This window comes from Balaenoptera ricei, chromosome 7 (assembly GCF_028023285.1).
Source record: "Balaenoptera ricei isolate mBalRic1 chromosome 7, mBalRic1.hap2, whole genome shotgun sequence".
NCBI classification, from domain to species: domain Eukaryota; kingdom Metazoa; phylum Chordata; class Mammalia; order Artiodactyla; family Balaenopteridae; genus Balaenoptera; species Balaenoptera ricei.
This window is the reverse complement of record NC_082645.1, coordinates 69,618,211-69,640,359: the sequence shown is the minus strand read 5'-3', so window position 1 is coordinate 69,640,359 and position 22,149 is coordinate 69,618,211. Positions and strand designations below refer to the sequence as shown.

At 37.3% G+C, this 22,149-nt stretch overlaps 2 long non-coding RNA genes across 4 annotated transcripts in view; one reads left to right on the top strand and one right to left on the bottom strand.

Moving 5' to 3' along the window:
* Window positions 1–22,149, top strand: part of LOC132369068 (uncharacterized) — a 199,033-nt gene that overhangs the window by 3,538 nt on the left and 173,346 nt on the right. The gene's annotated exons all lie outside the window — the stretch shown is intronic.
* Window positions 1–22,149, bottom strand: part of LOC132369069 (uncharacterized) — a 57,731-nt gene that overhangs the window by 3,435 nt on the left and 32,147 nt on the right. The window contains exon 2 of the long non-coding RNA XR_009504242.1: window positions 2,057–2,158. This is a non-coding gene — a long non-coding RNA (uncharacterized LOC132369069). The remainder of the gene's footprint in view (window positions 1–2,056; window positions 2,159–22,149) is intronic.

Below are 22,149 nucleotides of genomic sequence, written 5' to 3'. Positions count from 1 at the left end.
GCTTGTTTTCTTTTCAGTGGCTCAATTCTCTGGTGTTTCTGAGCAACAGGTAAGAATGGCTCATCTATTCTTCATCAACAATGGAGTGAAGCAAGATTATATAACAGAATAAGCTTTATTTGGTCTGTTTCATAAATTCATGAAACAACTCAAAGGAGGTTTTGAAATCCTCATAACTGGACATAGTAACACATGGGAAAGCCAAAATGTTTTTAATTCATCTGTGAAGCTTTAATGTTCATGTTTAGATCAGTCCTTTTCTTCATTTTCTTTTCAGTCCTGCCCTAAAATATTGTTTTTAAAGGTCTCTGATATTTTGAATCATAAAAGCTTTGGAAAAGGTATATTTATTGATATCAGATGCTCAATCTATGCCACTTTATATAAAACATTTTTCTGCGGTACACAACAAAACAGGAGGGAGTCATTATTGCATTTTCTAGTTTTAACACTACTTTTGTGTGATCAGTTTATTGATACACGTTTTTTTCCTAATTTAAGATTAATTTCTAGCTCTTATGTTACCTATGTGATTCTTCCTATTTGAAGGCATTTAGAACTTTAAAAAAATGATTTCACTATGCATGTATTTGGAATTATATATTTACATGTAAATCTCCCCTTCCACATTTTATGAGGATCAGAAAAAGAGGTTGGTAACTAGATGAACCACGTATCTATGTAATACGATGTATCTTTAAAAGCTTTAAAGGGTACAGACCTCATAAATGTTTTTTTAAAACACACCACACACACACACACACACACACACACACACACACACACACACACACACAATGTCTTTTAAAAAAGTAATTCTGATGTATTCCTGAACCTGAATAAATATAAACTGCACTGGCCTCTCCCGCCACATTTCCCCTCGCTAATCTCCCTTCTGCAGCCCCTTCATGCCCATCACAGAACAAACACAATCTGCATTCAGAACAGGACCGTTTACAAGTTGAATGGAGTTATTTTGGGTGAGTCATTGAAAACACAGTACAAAACCTTTCCTCACTCACCAGAAATGCATTTTTAAAATAAAGCCAAAGTGAACAAGGCTTGGCAAGTTTGAGGGTGGACAAAATGGGGAGAAAGCGGGGTTTCTGCCAGATTCAGACAGAATTCTGCTAAACCATTTTTGGCTATTCTTTACATTCAGCTCCACCAACTTTCCTTACCATCACTAACCAAAAAGTACAAGATTGAGCAGGTAGGCCATCAAAACAAGGACACTCAATTTCAACCAGCACTGTATTGGTGGGCAGGGCCAGTAGATCCCTTAGAGCTTAGTGACAGTTTAAAATCCCCCTTTGTGTCTCCCTTAATTCAGAAGCTATAAGATGTATCCACTTAATAATCTCTTTCCTCTGATTAAATCATTTTGGCAAATAAATAATGATTATAAGCAATTTTTAGAAAGTTGTGTATAAAAAAAAGAAAGTTGTGTATAAATTCAGTAAGCAATCCTTTAAAATTGCTTTTAAAATAAGTGAAGTTCTATGAGAGTTAATCCAATAATAAAATATTGAAGGAAATAACAGCTATAGAGACAGAAAATAATAAGCTAGTTCTTAAGAACTTTTAAAATTGAATTAATATGTCTCTACAATGGCTTGATAAATTTGGGGTTTTAACATGCAGGTATTCAGGACTTATGCATCAGTATAGAGTCTTATTTATCTATCTATAAAACATATTACTCAGGCTTCCCTGGTGGCGCAGTGGTTGAGAATCTGCCTGCTAATGCAGGGGACACGGGTTCGAGCCCTGGTCTGGGAAGATCCCACATGCCGCGGAGCAGCTAGGCCCGTGAGCCACAACTACTGAGCCTGCGCGTCTGGAGCCTGTGCTCCGCAACAAGAAAGGCCACGATAGTGAGAGGCCCGCGCACCGCGATGAAGAGTGGCCCCCGCTTGCCGCAAGTAGAGGAAGCCCTCGCACAGAAACAAAGACCCAACACAGCCAAATAAATAAATAATAATTAAAGTGCTAATAATTAAAAAAAAAATAATTAGCTGAGATTTATTAAAAAAAAAAAAAACATATTACTCACCTTTTATCCTGCAGAGAACTTTCTGGCAGCAATACAAGTGATTACTGTTTCACAACCGGTTACAAATCAGTTGAGGCTCACATCTCATGAATGAGGAAAAACCTAGAATCAACAAGGAGACTTCCTTAACATATAATGGTAATTCTGAACTCTTTTGCTATAAAATTTGATAGTCCCTGAAAGTCATGTTTGACAAAGATTGACCCAGCATATTACTGCGTGTTAATTAATACACCCTGTAGGGGGACCTACTCTTAGAAGTGTTCCCTGTTCACAAAGAATTTATTGCCTAGTTGTGGGTACAAGCCAGGCTCTAGTGGATGTAATTATACAAATATTCTTCTCAAACTCCCTGCAAATTATCAGTTTCCACAGTCAGGGTGACAATTGTTGGTTAAGAGGAATGAAAACTCTGTGTTTGAATGTTAATCTGGCTATGGAAGCACTAGGGTCATAATAAACAAACACATATTTCCTGCTGTAGTTAAGAGCACAGCAAAGAACTCCGGTTTCCCACATTTGGGGGAATTTTTTTCCTTTTCTTTTGTGGGTAAACAATTGCTTTAAAATTATAAAATAAGTACTTAGCCTTCAAAGCTTATCTCTGCTATCTAAAAATGATTTTATTGTACTTAGTTATATTGAAATATAATCTACATACGATCAAAGGTTAAAAGGACTAAACATCTATTGATGGGAACCCCAAACTAAGAACTTCTTCACAATCTTGTTTCAAAACAAACAGAAAAGTAAAGCAAACGCCATTAAAATTTCTTTGAGGCAAAAAAGTTTATTATTGCTGTTAGGTAGCATATTTGGCCTGGATTACATTAGGACTAATCAAACAGCTTAAAGTGGTGTTTGCTAACAGATTGTTATTAAATAAAAGAACTACAGGGTAAAGGTCAGCACACAGGTTGTTTTGCTTAATTTTTAAAAATTTCCCTGAGCCTACGTCTTTCCAATTTTTTTTAAAACAAGTCAACTCAAGTTGGCACCTTAAAACCTTTAAACACTGTAATTACACTAGTGCTGATATTCAACTTGGAGAAATGCTGTTAGAAGGGCAATTATTTCAGTGGACCCAGGGAAATAATATTGAAAATGGATAGTTTGGATTGAGCACTTGCTTTGTTCCAGACACAGTATTTATACCTGGATTTATAGTGTCTCATTTAATACAACTCTATAAGAGCTTATATTACTTTCACTTTACAGATAGGGAAACTGAGCTTCAGAGAGGTTAATACTTGCCCCAGGCCACATACTAGTAAGGGGCAGAGTGGAACCAGGACTTTTCCCCTGCAAAGCCCATGCTCTTAGCCAAGATGTGTGACTGTCTTAGATACTCCAGGTCCGCTGTTAGAGAAACATGAGCAACCACTTACTGTCATCAAACTGAGGGGATTCTTCACTTACAGCTGATGGGCTGAGGAGATTCTTCACTTACAGCTTATGGGCTGAGGGGATTCTTCACTTACAGCTGATGGGCTGAGGGGATTCTTCACTTACAGCTGATGGGCTGAGGGGATTCTTCACTTACAGCTGATGGGCTGAGGGGATTCTTCACTTACAGCTGATGGGCAGAGGGAATTCAAGGGAGGCGATTACCTACTAAGACTCCCTCATTTCACAAGGTAGGAAAACTAAGCTCAGAAATTTTAAGAAGCCTGCCTAAGGTCAGCCATCTTAGTGACAGAATTATTGAGGGACGAGAATCCATAACTCAACAGTCCTGCAAACACAAAGGCAAAGGTAGAAAAATTGCTTTTATCTCACCAAATCTTCTGAAAAACTCAGAGAATGTAAAAACAAAGATTTGAATATTCAGGTTTCTTACTAGCACGTAATATTACAGAAGTAAAGTTGATACTTATGGCCTAAAATCTGTAGCTCCACCTATCCATATTTCTGGAGAGGACTCAAGGTTGGAGACAGTGAGAATCTCTGCAAACAAGTATGTTATTCAGGTTATGTTTGAGTCCTTCTAGGATAACATTCTGTTCTCTATTAGATGCAAAAGCCCAAGACTGTAACATCCCTGGCCTAGCCACATTCTTGCACTCAGAGGACTTTCTCAAAGGGAACAATGTTACTGATCAAAAAGAGGGAGTTTTTGCTTCTCAACCTAAAATCTGGTCTTCCAAGCAAGCTTCAACTGCCCAGTATGGGACATGACTTTTTAAGATTTCACCTAAGAACTATTTTAAACTCTATCTTGAAGAGAAACAATATTCAGAAAGTTTTTCTAAAGGATAAACTTCAGTCACTACTGTGACTAACACATATGATATGTCAGTATTTCAATATATTATATTTACTCATGACTTAAAGCAGACCAGCAAAGAGCTGGGTGCCTTGATAGTATCAAGTGATTTCCAAGAAGATGGTTTCTACAGAATTACTCTATGATTTGTGCAATAGCATCTGCCTATATTGATTCTTGATTTGAGCAGTGACATGAAATGAGATGTACCATCTCCAATAAAGAATCTTCCCAGAGGTTGTTAAGTATATCACCCTGTATTCCCTTCAGGAGAACCTCAGGAGAAATATCTTTTTACAATATTTGTTCCAAGAAGAGTTAAAATTACCAGGACATTTTTGGTTAACCTCACGGGCACTGGGAGTTAGATAACTGACAAAGTTTCTCTTTTCACATTGGCAGCTAGAAAAGTGAGAGCCAAATGTGTGGCTCACTCATGGTAGATGAGTAGGTCATCATGGAATGCATCTTAAACTTTATTCATGGCTCGATTCTGTCCCCACCCTTGTTTTTTTTCTCTTTTTTCTCTCATTTATTTCTTTTTATCAAAATAAATTTTATAATTTTTGTTGTTTCTTTTCTGCAACATAACAAGGAATAGCTAAACAAAATATGTGAGAATCTTAAGCAAAATTATATGTTTACTATACAAATATGTACATTCAGAGAGGAACGTTAGGAGGGAAACAAAGATGTTCTGTTAAATTACAATATTATGGCTAATTTTTTTTCTTTTATTTTTCAAACTTTTTAAAATTGTATTTACAATTTAAGGATAAAAACTTATTTGAACTTTGAAAGCTCTAGGTATTCCAGAGATAGAAGTGTGGGAAGTATGTGTCTGACCCCATGCAGTGTATTTTTCAGTTTGATTATGTTAAGGCAAGTGAGGAACTGTCATAAACTGAGGTTGAAATGGTAGGCGGGAGCCAAATTTTCAAGGCCTTGGTGTGCTATTTTAAGGGAATGTATTACTGCCAGTGTGAAGTTAGAAGCAGCTTTCAGTTTTTAACTAAAGTGCTTTACTGAAAGATAACTGTAACTATACAGTTGAAAGAAGAGTGCATGGGAAAGCGTCAGGCAAGGGAACCATTTAGGAGGCTTATTAGTTTGGTGACAGGGGTTGGAGGACCGAGGTTTATAAAGACTTGAGTTAGACCAGTGGAGATAAGGGCTGCAATCAGATTTGACAGATTAGAAGTGGGTGGGGAGGAAGAAATAGAATGATCCCCAAGTTTGCTTTGTACTTTAGGTAATGGATAGATATTGGTGTCATTCAACATGATAGAGAATTTAGAATGATTAGGCATTAATTTGAGAGTAAGGAGAACAGAGAAGAAAGGAAATGAGTTCATTATTGGACATATTAGATATGAGGTACTTATGATACATATAAGAGATATAGCCCCAAGCAGTCAGAAATACAGTACAGGGACTTCCCTGGCAGTCCAGTGGTTAAGACTTCGCCTTCCAATGCAGGGGGTATGGGTTCGATCCCCGGTCGGGGAGCTAAGATCCCACACGCCTCATGGCCGAAAAACCAAAACGTAAAACAGAAGCAATATTGTAACAAATTCAATAAAGACTTTAAAAATGGTCCACATCAAAAAAAAAAAAGAGAAATTACAGTACAAAGGTGGAACTCTGGATGAAAGTTTGGCTTAAATATTATAAGCGTGTGTGTGTGTGTGTGTGTGTGTGTGTGTGATCATTAACATCAGACAGCCATTTTTTCTATATGATTCTGGTCAGCCTTCTTCCTGTTTCCCAAGTAAGCTATTCTAAGCCTATTGAGGCAGTAGTCATCAATGACTTCTAAAATGCCAAGTCTAGTGGATCCTTTCAGCCCTCATTTTATAGGTATCTTTATAGCTCTTGTCAGGATTGATTATGCCTCACATTTCTTTCTTGATCTTACATTTGCATATTTTACTACTTCCCAGTCTCCTTCACCAGCTTTCATATTTTTACCAGTATAAACTATTAAGTTCATACACTCTCTCTGACTGAAATGAGGAAGATTGAAGGTGGAGGAGAAATAAAAGTTTGTTCAGTGCGTTAAGTTTGAAAAGCCTGTTGGACATCTAAGTGGATATATTGAGTAGGCATTTGGATATATGAGTGTAGAGTTCAAGGGGAAAATCTGGACTAGAACATAAGTTTTGGAGTCATCAGCATATAGGTGGTATCTAAAGCTAAAAAATTAGCTGGGGCCACCATGGGGGAATTGGTGAAGAATGTTAAGATGAGCTATCTAAGGATAGTGTCTTGGGGTACTTCACATTTTAGAGGCAGATAATTGAGAAGCATCCATCAGAGGAGGCTAAGAAAGATCAACTAGCAAGGTAGGAAGAGAACTGAAAGTGGTATCGAGAAGGCAACTGAAGAAAAAAGGTTTTAAAGAAGAGGAAATGGTAAATTCTACCAACTTCCTGAGAAGTTGATTAAGATGAACACTGAGAATTGACCTCTGGATTTGGAAATCGAGATGTTATTGCTGACCTTGACAGTAATTGTGGTGGAATGGTGAAGAGTGAAGCCTTGATTGTAGTGGGAGTCTGTAGGGCTAATTCCTTTTAGAAGAGGGAAACAGGAAATAGCAGGGGTAGTCAAATGATAACAATTAATTCGTTATGATAGAACAAAAGAGCAGGAAAGCCGTTATATAAATATACGAGCATTCAAGATCATGAATATCTATGTCTGGTTAAGGTTGGGAAAAAGCCAAGTTCTAAAGTTTTGATCCCTTGCAGTTTATTCCCACTTGATTTTAATATTAGACCTTCTTACAATTACTGTCATTTCTGAGTAACATAGTCATGAAAGAGGTAAAGGTAGAAACAGGAAATGTAGGCATCTGATGAAGAGAAAGACGAAGATAGGAAAATAGCTAAAAGGAAATGTAGAGTTGAAGGATTTTTGGTTATTTTTTGAGGGGAATGCATGGGAATTAAAACATGTTTACTGGTTAAAGACAGGAACAAGTAGACAGAGAAAGGTTAAATATACACAGAAAAGCTTAGGTATTTGAAGGGAGGAAACTTAATTTTAGAAGGTGATTTCTTTCTTTTAGATTGGAAAGAGATATAAATGCACCAATGTAGTTAAATTTCCAGGGTAAGATAATTTAAAGGAATTCACACCTACTGTCCTATATGTACTCTGAGAATGAGGCCAGATCATCTGTTGAAGTGATGGAGAGTGAGCTTTTTGGAGAATTAAAGAGAGTGAAGGTTTGAAATAGCTGTTATTAAAAATGGAATAAAAACTACAAGGGAGAAGTAGAATACTTGTTTATTTAACAGTTACATACCTCTCTAAGCACCTTATAAATATTAGCTTATTTATTCATCATAGCATCTGTATGAGATGTGTTCAGTTATTATTCCCTTCTTACAGATGAAGAAAGTGAGGCACAAAGTGGTCACGCTGTTTTGCTAAGGGCACCCAGCTAGTAAGTGGAGGAGCCAGGAACTGAGTTTTCGTGGTCAGGCTCCAGAGTCCATGCTCTTAACCACTTTACAATGCTGATGGCAATGATATAACTTTATTTGGCAGGCTTAGGTACATAGGTGTGGAATTTCAAGAGACAAAATTTTAGATTCCTCCAGGAGAGGAGCTCAGAGCTTGAGTGTGATGATAGTATAGAGAGATTAGTTGATGAGATAAACCACAGAATGCAGACTGGATGGAAGAGATAGGGCAGAAGATAAAGAAGCAGGGTCATAGAGGGGCTCAGAGACTTGAATCTTTGCTGTTTTCCTAAGGTTTTAGATTCTTTATGAAGCCAAAGAGTTAGTTTGCTAGAAGTAAGGAAGAGGGATAGTTGGAAGAAGCAGGAGCTCAGATTAAGACAGTATGATTATGAAATGTAATTAAGAGAGATGAGGAGTTTCTGGGGAAGACAAGGTAGCACTGGGGTATAGCACTGGTAGTAGATCACTGAGGTCCAAAGGAGTTAAAAGGCCTGAGCAGCAGAGGAGGTCAAGAAATAATGAGTTCAGGGTGTTGGGTGGGGCATCTCTATAAATATTGAAGTCACATATGAATCACTCAAGATGACACAGGAAACAGGGTGGAGAAAATGGCGCAGAAACCAGCAATTTGCAATGTGAGTTTGATGAGGGAATGAGAGATGGCGTAAGATGAGAGATCAGGCTGACATAACGAACAGACTCCAGACAGTGGAGTCATACAGGCCAACCAACCTTTCTTGTAGCCACCTGCTTCTGTGAGTGTGATAGGGAAGCCAAAATGGCCATTCCATCAAGATGTGTAAACTGGCAGCATTCCTGAAGAGCTTTTTAAAGGGGTTGAACTTTTGAAATGATTAAAGCCTTAAATTACCTTAGAGGTCCAACACGTTAGCAAAGTAAATATTAGCACAGTTAATCTAGCCCATATAAAACCATTATCACGTAAGTACAAATAGGGCCCCAAGGATATGGATATGTTTTAAAATGTGGGAAAGTGGAAGGAGGAAGGGAACACAGGAAATTGAGGTTTTGGCCATGGGTAATGTGAACAACTAATATAAAGGAGAAAGAGCCAGCAACCATGTACATGGAGAACCTCTAACATGTGCCCTAGGAATGATGTAGAAAAGGGGAAATGTGCAAACGAGCTATCTCCTTCTCTTAGTTCAGAATACTCAATAAAAATTATGTTAGTAATTTCACATGCATTGGTATGTGCTTTCCCTGTTCTAACAATGTTAAGAGCCTCAGAAACAAAAAATAAATGTTTATAGAAAAAAAATCCTATCCCTGAATCAGAAGGCAGGCTAAATTACATACTGTTATAGAACTAAGTACTTAATATTAGAGGAAATTATGTTTTAGTCAACAAAAATTCAGATTTGCCTTGGTGACCTATACTGTTGGTTACCTGCCAAACCATCACTGCTCCATCTTCTTCCTTACCAACAGAATCCTTTTTATGCCACTGGATATTAGCATCTACACATAATACTAAGAGGTCCTATAATAACTAATATTTTCTGAACTAGAATAGGTCTTAGAGAACATCCAATCCAGCTAAACTGTGCAGAGGGAGACATGATGAAAAGCAGTAATTCAACAACTCTGACATGGAGTTTCTTGAGTTATGAATATGAATTAGAATGAAGTCCTTTATCCATATAAATGCATAGTTTTGATTCTTAATATCCCCAAAGTACAAAATAACCTCCAGCAAAAGAAAACAAGATAAATGATGGAAAATGTCTAAATGATTATAATCACAGGCTGTGTGGCCCTGGAAGTACCAAAAGTTCTGAATTTTCTGTCCATTTCCAAAGATTTATCAAAGGGCCAAATTAGTTTATGAATGCTCTTAAAGTTCTATTTTCTACCATGAGTACAACCACAGTGATTCAAAACCAGTGTAAGTTTTACCTGAACTGACCTCGCCCGGTCAGTGTGCAAATGGCTTAAGCTGACAGGTGCTTTTTACGTGGCGATATACATTTGTGTGCATGTATGCACAGGTCTGCGTGTGTGCATGTCTGTGAATGTGTATGTGTCCTTATGCTTGTGAGCCATCCAGAGGTTATTACATCAAGAAGCCTCTGCTCTTTCCCCAACGCCCATCCTCAAGGCAGGTCCACCCACACAATACCAGAGCAGGTGAAGTCAATTCTACTAAGATTTACAGGGCTGGAAAATGGAGGGGGACTACCAAGGAGAAGATTATAATCAACATTGTTATCTGGCATATCAGTACTCTTCAAAATTATGCTCTTATCTGAAACTAGCCATCTCATCACTCTTCTCCCCTCCCTTTCTTAACACAGTTTTATTTAAATGCAATTCCGCTCTCTTTCCAAGCTTGCCTTCTAAAAACTAAAAACTAAAAACTAAAACACTGCATTATAGAAGCCATTCATTTTAGAAAACTGTCCAGTTACCACTATTCTCACTCAAACCTACCTTTTGATGTACTTCCCATGCACACCCCTCAATAAGAATATCAAAGTATCCAGCAAAACCAGGTAATTCCCAAGAAGGAAAATTTTTTTCTCCTTAGAAAAATAATTTTCTCCATATCAGACTTTAGCAAAGGAGAACCTTGGTACATGCATGCATAGCCACACACCTCCATAGTGGACTTGGTAAAAGAAAAAGAAAAGAAGAATGGAAACATTTAACATTCAGTTGGGTGGTCCAGAGACACTGGAGATTGAAGAAATATATTTAGAGGTTAAAAATATTTTTGTAGGATAATTTTCATTTGAGATTGATTTTAACCTATATAACAGGATGTGTTGCTTATAAAAAATGATGGTTTATCTGCTTCCGCCTAAAAATTAATAGTCATGCAATATAGGGACCATTCACTGAATTGACCTTGGAAGGATATTTCTGGTCCATTGATTCCTCCTTTATATTATTCATTTATGCTAGGTAAAATTTTGTCTCCATGTCTTGCATAATGAAGAAACAGAAATAAAAGCTATAAATGGAAAAGAACACTTCTCCAGGGTCATTTAATTCAAATCTTTTTAAGGGAAGTTCTTTCTTCAGTTTTAATTATCTAGTAATAGCCATTGTTTTTCTACTATATCCAATAGTATTTCTACTCTATGAGAAACAAGTTTATTTCAAATATCATTTCTCAAACACGTAGTGCTTACCATTAAGCAAAATTTCTTAATTTATTTTACAAATTATTTTAAAGGGATGATAAAATTTTTAAATTATTCATATTACATAAATATGACATGAAAGGTATAAATTAGGTCATGGTGTACACTTCCTAAGCTTTTTTTTTCCAGACAACACAGTTGTGAGAGCAGTATAAAATGTCCCTGTGTGTCTACTATTGCATATGTGATTTTAAATCTCTAAAAACAATCTAGCATCTTTTGAAGTACCACCTACATTTTTTCCACCACCAGTAATTTAACACAATAAAAGAAACTTCCTTGAATATTCAAAATGCACTGCCAGCCTGCTAGCACTAAAGCACATCTTCTGTTGAGTACCAAAGGTAGTACCATATTGTCCTTATGCATACTTTAAATGTACAGTCCTCAATTACCTTCCAGGTGCTTCTTCAATAAAACCCCATTTTACCAATTCAAGCTCATATCCCATTGACACAAACAGTCCTCTCCGTTTGGTTGTATCTTCTTTCTCTTCAATAAATATGATTTTTCCCCCCCTTCATCTCTGTTGTTCTTGCCACCAGGAATGCCATCTCCCTTATCTTCTACTCTGACTTGAGTGCCTCTTTTCCAGAAAGCTCTTCCTGAGTCTTTTAGTCCGTATGGTGCTCTTACTGTCATTTAACTTTCCATTGTTCTGATTTCTGTTAACCAGTTTATTCTTATGCTTTTCTGTAAGCTTCACCTGTTCTTGCATTCTGAAACACATTGGAAGTTTCTCTACCAAACTTTGTTTATTCATTGTTCATTTTTGTATAATTCAAATTTCTAGAAACACTAAGTCAACAACCGATGTACAAGAAAAAATAATAATAAAACAGGGCTTTACTTGTACAAAAAAACTACATTCAGGATCCCTTTTCCCTTATTTTGGAATGCAATTTCTAAGTGTTTCTCATGCTGGCTACCAACAGGGACGTCATTTCAAATTTGGGTCTGATATTCCCCCTCTTCCTTATGGTGCACAAGGTAATACAGTGGTTTTCAAATTTGTTTTTTAGGGACAGATTTTTTTTTTCAAACTCATTCTTACCTAGAATTTCAAATATGTAAAAGAGGTGCAGCAGAATAACCCTTATTAAAGAGAGTGCAGTGTGTGAGGGGAAAGTGAGGGGTCCTGCCTGCTTGGCCCTTCCACAGCCCCACCAGTAGCTCCTAGGGCTCCTTGGAGGAATTCTGGAGGCACAGTGTAGAAACAGGAGAAAACCTGACCTTGGCTCTGCTCTCTTTTCTCTGTTCAGACTTGCGCTTGAGTCTCCTCAACCTTAAAAACAATGAATTTGATCATCAGAGACCATTCGTATAAACTACAAAGCCTCATAATGCAAGCAGTACTCAAGTGAATCAAAAAAGATTCACACCTAGACTATTTTGGTGTTCTATTGTTGTATTGAGTCAATATTTTTAGAAACTTTCTTATGAAAAAAATTGGTTGATGTTTGATAAAAATTAGTATCGAGGATTGATTAAAGATTTGAACAATTTGGGGGGAGTTATTTAGATTCTGGTTTGTGAGTACCTTTTATTGTCAGTAAATTTCAGTTTTGAAAATTCTACTTTGAGTTAGCATTTCAAAAAAAGAAACCAAAGTTTGTATTCAACATTCACAACTTCTAATCTTCTGTATTCCTTCAAGGAAGCAAGCAGTGTAACATAGTGTTCCTACATAGAAACAGTCTGGTATAAATATCAGTCAGATATTTGCTTTGGCAGGTGTTCATTTAACAGAATGTGTGAAGAAATACACAAACCTGGTGTCAGACAAATGCCATTAAAGAGTACTATCATTCCAGTTAATAAAATATATTGGTGAAATTAGCCATTTCATTTTGGCTGTATTTAAAAAACTATTTCTACGGGGCATTGATTCACTTGTAAATGGAAAAAAAGTCGGGCAAAACACCAAAACAGTAAGTTCCACTTGATTCCGAGCAACCTGTTAAATAAACCGTTGCTGCTTTTAACTGCAAAGTACTTAAATGTGACTGCCAAAGTCTATAATTTTTTTAGAATTCCTGGTTTCTCCATCAGACAAACTTGACTCAGCTATCAATATAAAAGTGACTTAGCTGTCAATTTGGCTTGATCAAAACAACTTTTTATACTACTAATCTTTTTACCAAAACTCTTCATTTTACAAAATTGATTTATAATGTGAAAATCTCAGTGAAAAACCCAGTTCATCTATGTGCATGTGTGAGTGTGTGTGTGTGTGTATATATGTATATATATATATATATATATGAATAGACATAATTTTAGAAATATTTATTGCTAAGTAAAGTTATTCTAGTGAATTAAACTTTGCAAATAAAAGTAATACCTTTATAAAACTTACTGCAAATTTAATTTTTTGACTGGAGTGCCCTTGTTACTGACAAATTATATAAAACTTTAAATATACTTAAAGTAAGAATCATTCAATCCATGTACACTTTTTTTAATTCAATTAATAGTTGTGTCATGCTTTTGTACAAGGAGATTTACTTGACCCAGATAGGAATTAAGTACTAAGATTTAGTTTCTGATACTCAGAAACTTGCAAACTAATGAGGGTCATAATGAGGAACTTCAGTATAAGGTTATTATCATCTTAGTGGTACAGGCAAGTGCTTTAAAATGTCACTTAAAAAAAATGTTGAAAAGCAAGTAAGGTCAGAAAATGAATCAAAGGGAAACTTTTTTGCCTGGAGAAGCAGTGAGAGATTCCTGTTCACACTTTCTTTCCCTTTTCCTGTAGAACCAACATCAACCAGCTTTAAAAACACTGTTATTAAAAAAGGAAAAAAATTTCTGGCAAGGGTGAGGAGAGTGATTTTGACTTGGGAAATCCTGATGGAGAGGGGAAGGGTAAAGAAGTAAGATAAGAAAGAAAGGGAACGAACATTCACTGAGTACTTAGCAATTGAACTTTTATGTCTATTATGACATTATGTTTCTTCTTAAAAGAAACCAGCTAGAAAGCTATTGAAACCACTGAGGTATAAGCAGGAATGGAAAATGAACAAATAGAATAGAATTTTTTTATCTTGGCTCTATTCAACTTTGTTGCAGTTGACCAGTCCTTGAGGGAAGAGTATCTAGCCCCAAACTAATAGAGAATGTTAAATAAGATTTTCTTTCAAACTGTATTCATTCCTTGAATTTAGTAGATCATCAGTGTTTTTAATTTGTTTGTTTGGGTTTTTTTTGGCTGCGTCGGGTCTTAGTTGTGGCACGCAGGATCTTCATAGAAGCATGTGGGATTTTTTTTTTTTTGCGGTGCACGGGCTTTTCGTCGTGGTGTGTGGGCTTCTCTCTAGTTGTGGTGTGCGGGTTTTCTCTTCTCTAGCTGTGGTGCACAGGCGCCAGGGTATGTGGGCTATGTAGTTTGCAGCATGCAGGCTCTCTCATTGAGGCATGCGAGCTCAGTAGTTGTGGCGCGGGCTTAGTTGCCCTGTGGCATGTGGGATCTTAGTTCCCTGACCAGGGATCAAACCCACGTCCCCTGCATTGTAAGGCAGATTCTTTACCACTGGACCACCAGGGAAGTCCCTTAATTTGGTTTAATTAAGCTATAAGTTACAATGGAAAATGGGTAAATAAAGGTAATGCTCAGAAGATATATTATGAAATACGTTTTTGGAATAGATGCCACCCATAAGCACTTGAATATAACTGCTACTGATAAGACCCACAAGAAGTATAGTATAGCCATGAAAAGACACTTGAAAGTTGGTTGCATATTTCTTCTTAGAAAGATGTTGAGTTTTGGGTCTTTAAGGGAAAGATCCCATTATTTTTCGATAGCTGAAATACATCAAAATAAAACCCCAAAGGAAAGCATTCTGACAGTTAAAATGTTGTTTCATTTTTAAAAACAACTTCTAACTTTACTATACATTTGTGTTTCATTTATCTACACCAGTTCTTTATTTTATGTTCCGAAATAAATTTCCCTCAAATTTCTAGCAGTAATAAACGGGAGTCTGGTTTTTCCCATTTCTCCCAAGTTAAATATCTTAAGAGTAGAAAGACAAGAGGTAGGCGATAATTTGAAGTTATGTATGCCTTCCAGAGAATCTGTATTTAGTTCATTTGTATGTTCAACTGGTGAGAATCTATTATCATTGGTACATTTTTACATTACATATCATAGAATTAGAGCGCATCTTGTCTGAAGACGATGTTTCTAAAGAAAGAGCCAGATATTTGTGCTCAAGTGTAAAACTCCATAGTAGGAAATGATGTTCAAAGGTAAGGTTAAATCAGCCTTAGTGTTTATTTTAAGACTATAAGAATTATTTGATAATTGCTTCTGTTAAGAGCTAGCTACACGCAAGCTAAGCTGAAATATTGATAGGAATGGACTTGCACACCATACTAAATTAGAACTGTATTAGTTTCACTTTTAAGAGGAGACTTTTTCTGAACTTCTCTGGTTCAGTCTAGTCACATCAATATCAATAAGTCAAAATTCCCCTAATTATTTTATTATTAACATGCATATCTTGATATGCTGCTTCCTACATTATAAAATAGTAGCATTAAATGCTGTGAAATTCCGTATTTCACTGCTTGTGGTATGCAGAGTTCCCATAGAAAATGTATATGCCATGTATTGGACACTATTAATTTTGATATCATAAAGTTGGAAAAACTTTTAAATTGGTTATTTAAATATGGTTCTTAAGGAAAAATTGCTGTAGAACAGGATTAGAAATTTTTTTTTCATTAAGAGGCCAGATAGTAAATGTTTTAAAGCTTTATGAGCCTAATGGTCTCTGTCACTACTCAGTTCTGCCATTGCACCACAAAAGCAGCCATAGGCAATACATAAATGAATGAGCAGGGCTGTCTTCCAATAAAACTTTATTTTCAAAAGCAGGTGGTGGGTCAGGTTTGGCCTCTGAGCCATAGTCTGCTGACCACTGTTATAGAACATATAAACATTTTACATTTTCTCTGTTTAACAAAGATAACTGAACCACACTTCTCACTCTCTATAGTTTATATATATAGTTAATATATAATATATTGTTATATATATCGATATATATTGAGATTTGTGAGAACCAAACAAACACATGGGAAAGGACTTTAAAAACTAGAAGTATTGATCAAAGGGTACAAACGTCTAGTTAAAGATGAATAAGTTCTGGGGACCTAATATATGGAATGGTGATTATAGTTAATAATACTGTACTATATATTTGCAAGTTGCTAATTGAGTAGATCTTAAATGTACTTACCACAAAAAAATGGTGACTATGTGACATGATAGAGGTGTTAGCTAACACTATGGGTGGTAATTATTTTGCAATATACTCTAAGTACCAAATCAACATGTTGTACACTTTAAACTTATACAATGTTATACGTCAATTATATCTCAATAAATCTGGGGGGTGAAAAAAAAACTAGAAGCATTTCCATCTATAAGTGAAACGCATTATGATTATAAACTGGAAATGTTCAAATATTCATATGTTAAATGGGCATTATCTACCTGCAAACATATCAGGATACCTTTTCTAATATAGTCAGCAAGAATTATTTCATGTTTCTAACAGTTGGGGAGATTTGGAAATATCTATTATTTATGATCCTCTATTATAGTTAATTCTATAATAAATAGGAATTTTGTTTGAAACTAATTTGGTATACTTGGGCACTGTATTTCAAATACATGGAACCAGCACTATATCTTTTCTCTTCTTCTACACCTAAAAAATAGGAAGGCACTAATTTTTTTAAATGAAATATAAATCCCATTAGTATATTAAAATTGGTATGACTGCCATATGATTATTGGGGATGAGGAAATTAGGATAAAAAGAAATGAGCTAAAGAACGGTAACAGCACTGTTGACAAGGGAAGCTGATATCACCCTCACATGGAAAAGCAGAGGAAGTATTAAATCTGAAATTCTCCATGTAAAGTGGGAAATATAAGTTCTGACCCAGGCTAGACAAAGACATTCCTTTAAATTATTTTAACGTGAAGACTGTTCATATTAAAAATTGTGATTTATCCATAATAAATTATCCATAATAGATTGTAGAATTCAGATTACCATGACAAATAGCTCACAGATTTATTACATGAAAATATTTCTGCTTCAAAGGCAACAAAAAAATTGCTTCAGAGTTTTAGAGAAATACGTTTTGAGGAGCTTCAAGATGGCGGAAGAGTAAGATGCGGAGATCACCTTCCTCCCCACAAATACATCAGAAATACATCTACATGTGGAACAACTCCTACAGAACACCTACTAAACGCCGGCAGAAGACCTCAGACCTCCCAAAAGGCAAGAAACTCCCCACGTACTTGGGTAGAGCAAAAGAAAAAAGAAAAAACAGAGACAAAGAATAGGGACGGGACCTGCACCAGTGGAAGGGAGCTGTGAAGGAGGAAAGGTTTCCACACACTAGGAAGCCCCTTCGCGGGCAGAGATTGCGGGTGGCAGAGGGGGGAAGCTTCGGAGCCATGGAGGAGAGCGCAGCCACAGGGGTGCAGAGGGCAAAGCGGAGAGATTCCCACACAGAGGATCAGTGCCGACCAGCACTCACCAGCCCGAGAGGCTTGTCTGCTCACCTGCCGGGGCAGGCGGGGGCTGGGAGCTGAGGCCCCGGCTTCGGAGGTCAGATCCCAGGGAGAGGACTGGAGTTGGCGGCGTGAACACAGCCTGAAGGGGCTAGTGCGCCACAGCTAGCCGGGAGGGAGTCCGAGAAAAAGTCTGGACCTGCCAAAGACGCAAGAGACTTTTTCTTCCCTCTTTGTTTCCTGGTGCGCGAGGAGAGGGGATTCAGAGCGCCACTTAAAGGAGCTCCAGAGACGGGCGCAAGCTGCAGCTATCAGCGCAGGCCCCATAGATGGGCGTGGGATGCTAAGGGTGCTGCTGCAGCCACCAAGAAGCCTGTGTGCAAGCACAAGTCACTCTCCACACCTCCCCTCCCGGGAGCCTGTGCAGCCCGCCACTGCCAGGGTCCCATGATCCAGGGACAACTTCCCCGGGAGAACGCACGGCTCGCCTCAGGCTGGTGCAACGTCATGCTGGCCTCTGCCGCCACAGGCTTGATCTGCATCCGTACCCCTCCCTCCCCCCGGCCTGAGTGAGCCAGAGCCCCCGTATCAGCTGCTCCTTTAACCCCGTCCTGTCTGAGCGAAGAACAGACGCCCTCAGGCGACCTGCACTCAGAGGCAGGTCCAAATCCAAAGCTGAACCCCTGGAGCTGTGCCAACAAAGAAGAGAAAGGGAAATCTCTCCCAGCAGCCTCAGGAGCAGCGGATTAAATCTCCATAATCAACTTGATGTACCCTGCATCTGTGGAATACCTGAATAGACAACGAATCATCCTAAATTGAGGAGGTGGACTTTAGGAGCAATGATATATGTTTTTTTCCCCCTTTTTCTCTTTTTGTGAGTGTGTATGTATATGCTTCTGTGTGTGACTTTGTCTGTGTAGCTTTGCTTTTACCATTTGTCCTAGGGTTCTGTCTGTCCGTTTTTGTTTTTTTTTTATTACTTAAAAATATTTTCTTTTCTTAATAATTATTTTTTACTTTTCATTTTAATAACTTTATTTTATTTTATTTTACTTTATTTTATTTTATCTTCTTCTTTCGTTCTTTCTTTTTTTTCTCCCTTTTATTCTGAGCCGTGTGGAAGACAGGCTCTTGGTGCTCCAGCCAAGTGTCAGGGCTGTGCCACTGAGGTGGGAGAGCCAAGTTCAGGACACTGGTCCACAAGAGACCTACCAGCTCCACATAATATCAAACAGTGAAAATCTCCCAGAGATCTCCATCTCAACACCAAGACCCAGCTCCACTCAACGACCAGCAAGCTACAGTGCTGGACACCCTATGCCAAACAACTAGCAAGACAGGAACACAACCCCATCCATTAGCACAGAGGCTGCCTAAAATCATAATAAGACCACAGACACCCCAAAACACACCACCAGATGTGGACCTGCCCACCAGAAAGACAAGGTCCAGCCTCATCCACCAGAACACAGGCACTAGTCCCCTCCACCAGGAAGCCTACACAACCCACTGAACCAACCTTAGCCACTGGGGAGAGACACCAAAAACAACAGAAACTACGAACCTGCAGCCTGCGAAAAGGAGACCCCCAAATACAGTAAGTTAAGCAAAATGAGAAGACAGAGAAACACACAGCAGATAAAGGAGCAAGGCAAAAACCCAGCAGACCTAACAAATGAAGAGGAAATAGGCAGTCTACCTGAAAAAGAATTCAAAATAATGATAGTAACGATGATCCAAAATCGTGGAAATAGAATGGACAAAATACAAGAAACGTTTAACAAGGACCTAGAAGAACTAAAGAGCAAACAAACAATGATGAACAACACAATAAATGAAATTAAAAATTCTCTAGAAGGGATCAATAGCAAAATAATTGAGGCAGAAGAACAGATAAGTGAACTGGAAGATAAAATAGTGGAAATAACTACTGCAGAGCAGAATAAAGAAAGAAGAATGAAAGGAATTGAGAACAGTCTCAGAGACCTCTGGGACTACATTAAACGCACCAACATTCGAATTATAAGGGTCCCAGAAGAAGAAGAGAAAAAGAAAGGGAATGAGAAAATATTTGAAGAGATTATAGTTGAAAACTTCCCTAATATGGGAAAGGAAATAGTTAATCAAGTCCAGGAAGCACAGAGAGTCCCATACAGGATAAATCCAAGGAGAAACACACCAAGACACATATTAATCAAACTATCAAAAATTAAATACAAAGAAAAAATATTAAAAGCAGCAAGGGAAAAACAACAAGTAACACATAAGGGAACCCCCATAAGGTTAACAGCTGATCTTTCAGCAGAAACTCTGCAAGCCAGAAGGAAGTGGCAGGACATATTTAAAGTGATGAAAGAGAAAAACCTACAACCAAGATTACTCTACCCAGCAAGGATCTGATTCAGATTTGACGGAGAAATTAAAACTTTACAGACAAGCAAAAGCTAAGAGAATTCAGCACCACCAAAACAGCTTTACAACAAATGCTAAAGGAACTTCTCTAGGCAGGAAACACAAGAGAAGGAAAAGACCTACGATAACAAACCCAAAACATTTAAGAAAATGGCAATAGGAACATACATATTGATAATTACCTTAAATGTAAATGGATTAAATGCTCCAACCAAAAGACATAGACTGGCTGAATGGATACAAAAACAAGACCCATATATATGCTATCTACAAGAGACCCACTTCAGACCTAGGGACACAGACAGACTGAAGGTGAGGGGATGGAAAAAGATATTCCATGCAAATGGAAATCAAAAGGAAGCTGGAGTAGCAATTCTCATATCAGACAAAATAGACTTTAAAACAAAGACTATTACAAGAGACAAAGAAGGACACTACATAATGATCAAGGGATCAATCCAAGAAGAAGATATAACAATTGTAAATATTTATGCACCCAACATAGGAGCACCTCAATACATAAGGCAAATACTAACTACCATAAAAGGGGAAATAGACAGTAACACAATCATAGTAGGGGACTTTAACACCCCACTTTTACCAATGGACAGATCATCCAAAATGAAAATGAAAAAGGAAACACAAGCTTTAAATGATACATTAAACAAGATGGACTTAATTGATATTTATAGGACATTCCATCCAAAAACAACAGAATACACATTCTTCTCAAGTGCTCATGGAACATTCTCCAGGATAGATCATATCTTGGGTCACAAATCAAGCCTTGGTAAATTTACGAAAATTGAAATCGTGTCAAGTATCTTTTCCGACCACAACACTATGAGACTAGAATCAATTACAGGAAAAATCTGTAAGAAATTCAAACACATGGAGGCTAAACAACACATTACTTAATAACCAAGAGATCACTGAAGAAATCAAAGAGGAAATCAAAAAATACCTAGAAACAAATGACAATGAAAACACAATGACCCAAAATGTATGGGATGCAGCAAAAGCAGTTCTCAGAGGGAACTTTATAGCTATACAAGCCTACCTTAAGAAACAAGAAACGTCTCAAATAAACAACCTAACCTTACACCTAAAGCAATTAGAGAAAGAACAGAAAAACCCCAAAGTTAGTAGAAGGAAAGAAATCATAAAGATTAGATCAGAAATAAATGAAAAAGAAATGAAGGAAACGATAGCAAATATCAATAAAACTAAAAGCTGGTTCTTTGAGAAGATAAACAAAATTGATAAACCATTAGCCAGACTTATCAAGAAAAAAAGGGAGAAGACTCAAGTCAATAGAATTAGAAATGAAAAAGGAGAAGTAACAACTGACACTGCAGAAATAAAAAGGATCATGAGAGAGTACTACAAGCAACTCTATGCCAATAAAATGGACAACCTGGAAGAAATGGACAAATTCTTAGCAATGCACAACCTTCCGAGACTGAACCAGGAAGAAATAGAAAATATGAAGAGACCAATCACAAGCACTGAAATTGAAACTGTGATTAAAAATCTGCCAACAAACAAAAGCCCAGGACCAGATGGCTTCACAGGCGAATTCTATCAAACATTTAGAGAAGAGCTAACATCTATCCTTCTCAAACTCTTCCAAAATATATCAGAGAGAGGAACACTCCCAAACTCATTCTACAAGGCAAGGCCACCATCACTCTGATACCAAAACCAGACAAAGATGTCACAAACAAAGAAAACTACAGGCCAATATCACTGATGAACATAGATGCAAAAATCCTCAACAAAATACTAGCAAAGAGAATCCAACAGCACATTAAAAGGATCATACATTATGATCAAGTGGGGTTTATCCCGGGAATGCAAGGATTCTTCAATATACTCAAATCAGTCAATGTGATACACCATATTAACAAATTGAAGGAGAAAAACCATATGATCATCTCAATAGATGCAGAGAAAGCTTTCGACAAAATTCAACACCCATTTATGATAAAAACCATCCAGAAAGTAGGCATAGAGGGAACTTTCCTCAATATAATAAAGGCCATATATGACAAATCCACAGCCAACATCGTCCTCAGTGGTGAAAAACTGAAACCATTTCCACTAAGATCAGGAATAAGACAAGGTTGCCCATTGTCACCACTATTATTCAACATAGTTTTGGAAGTTTTAGCCACAGCAATCAGAGAAGAAAAAGAAATAAAAGGAATCCAAATTGG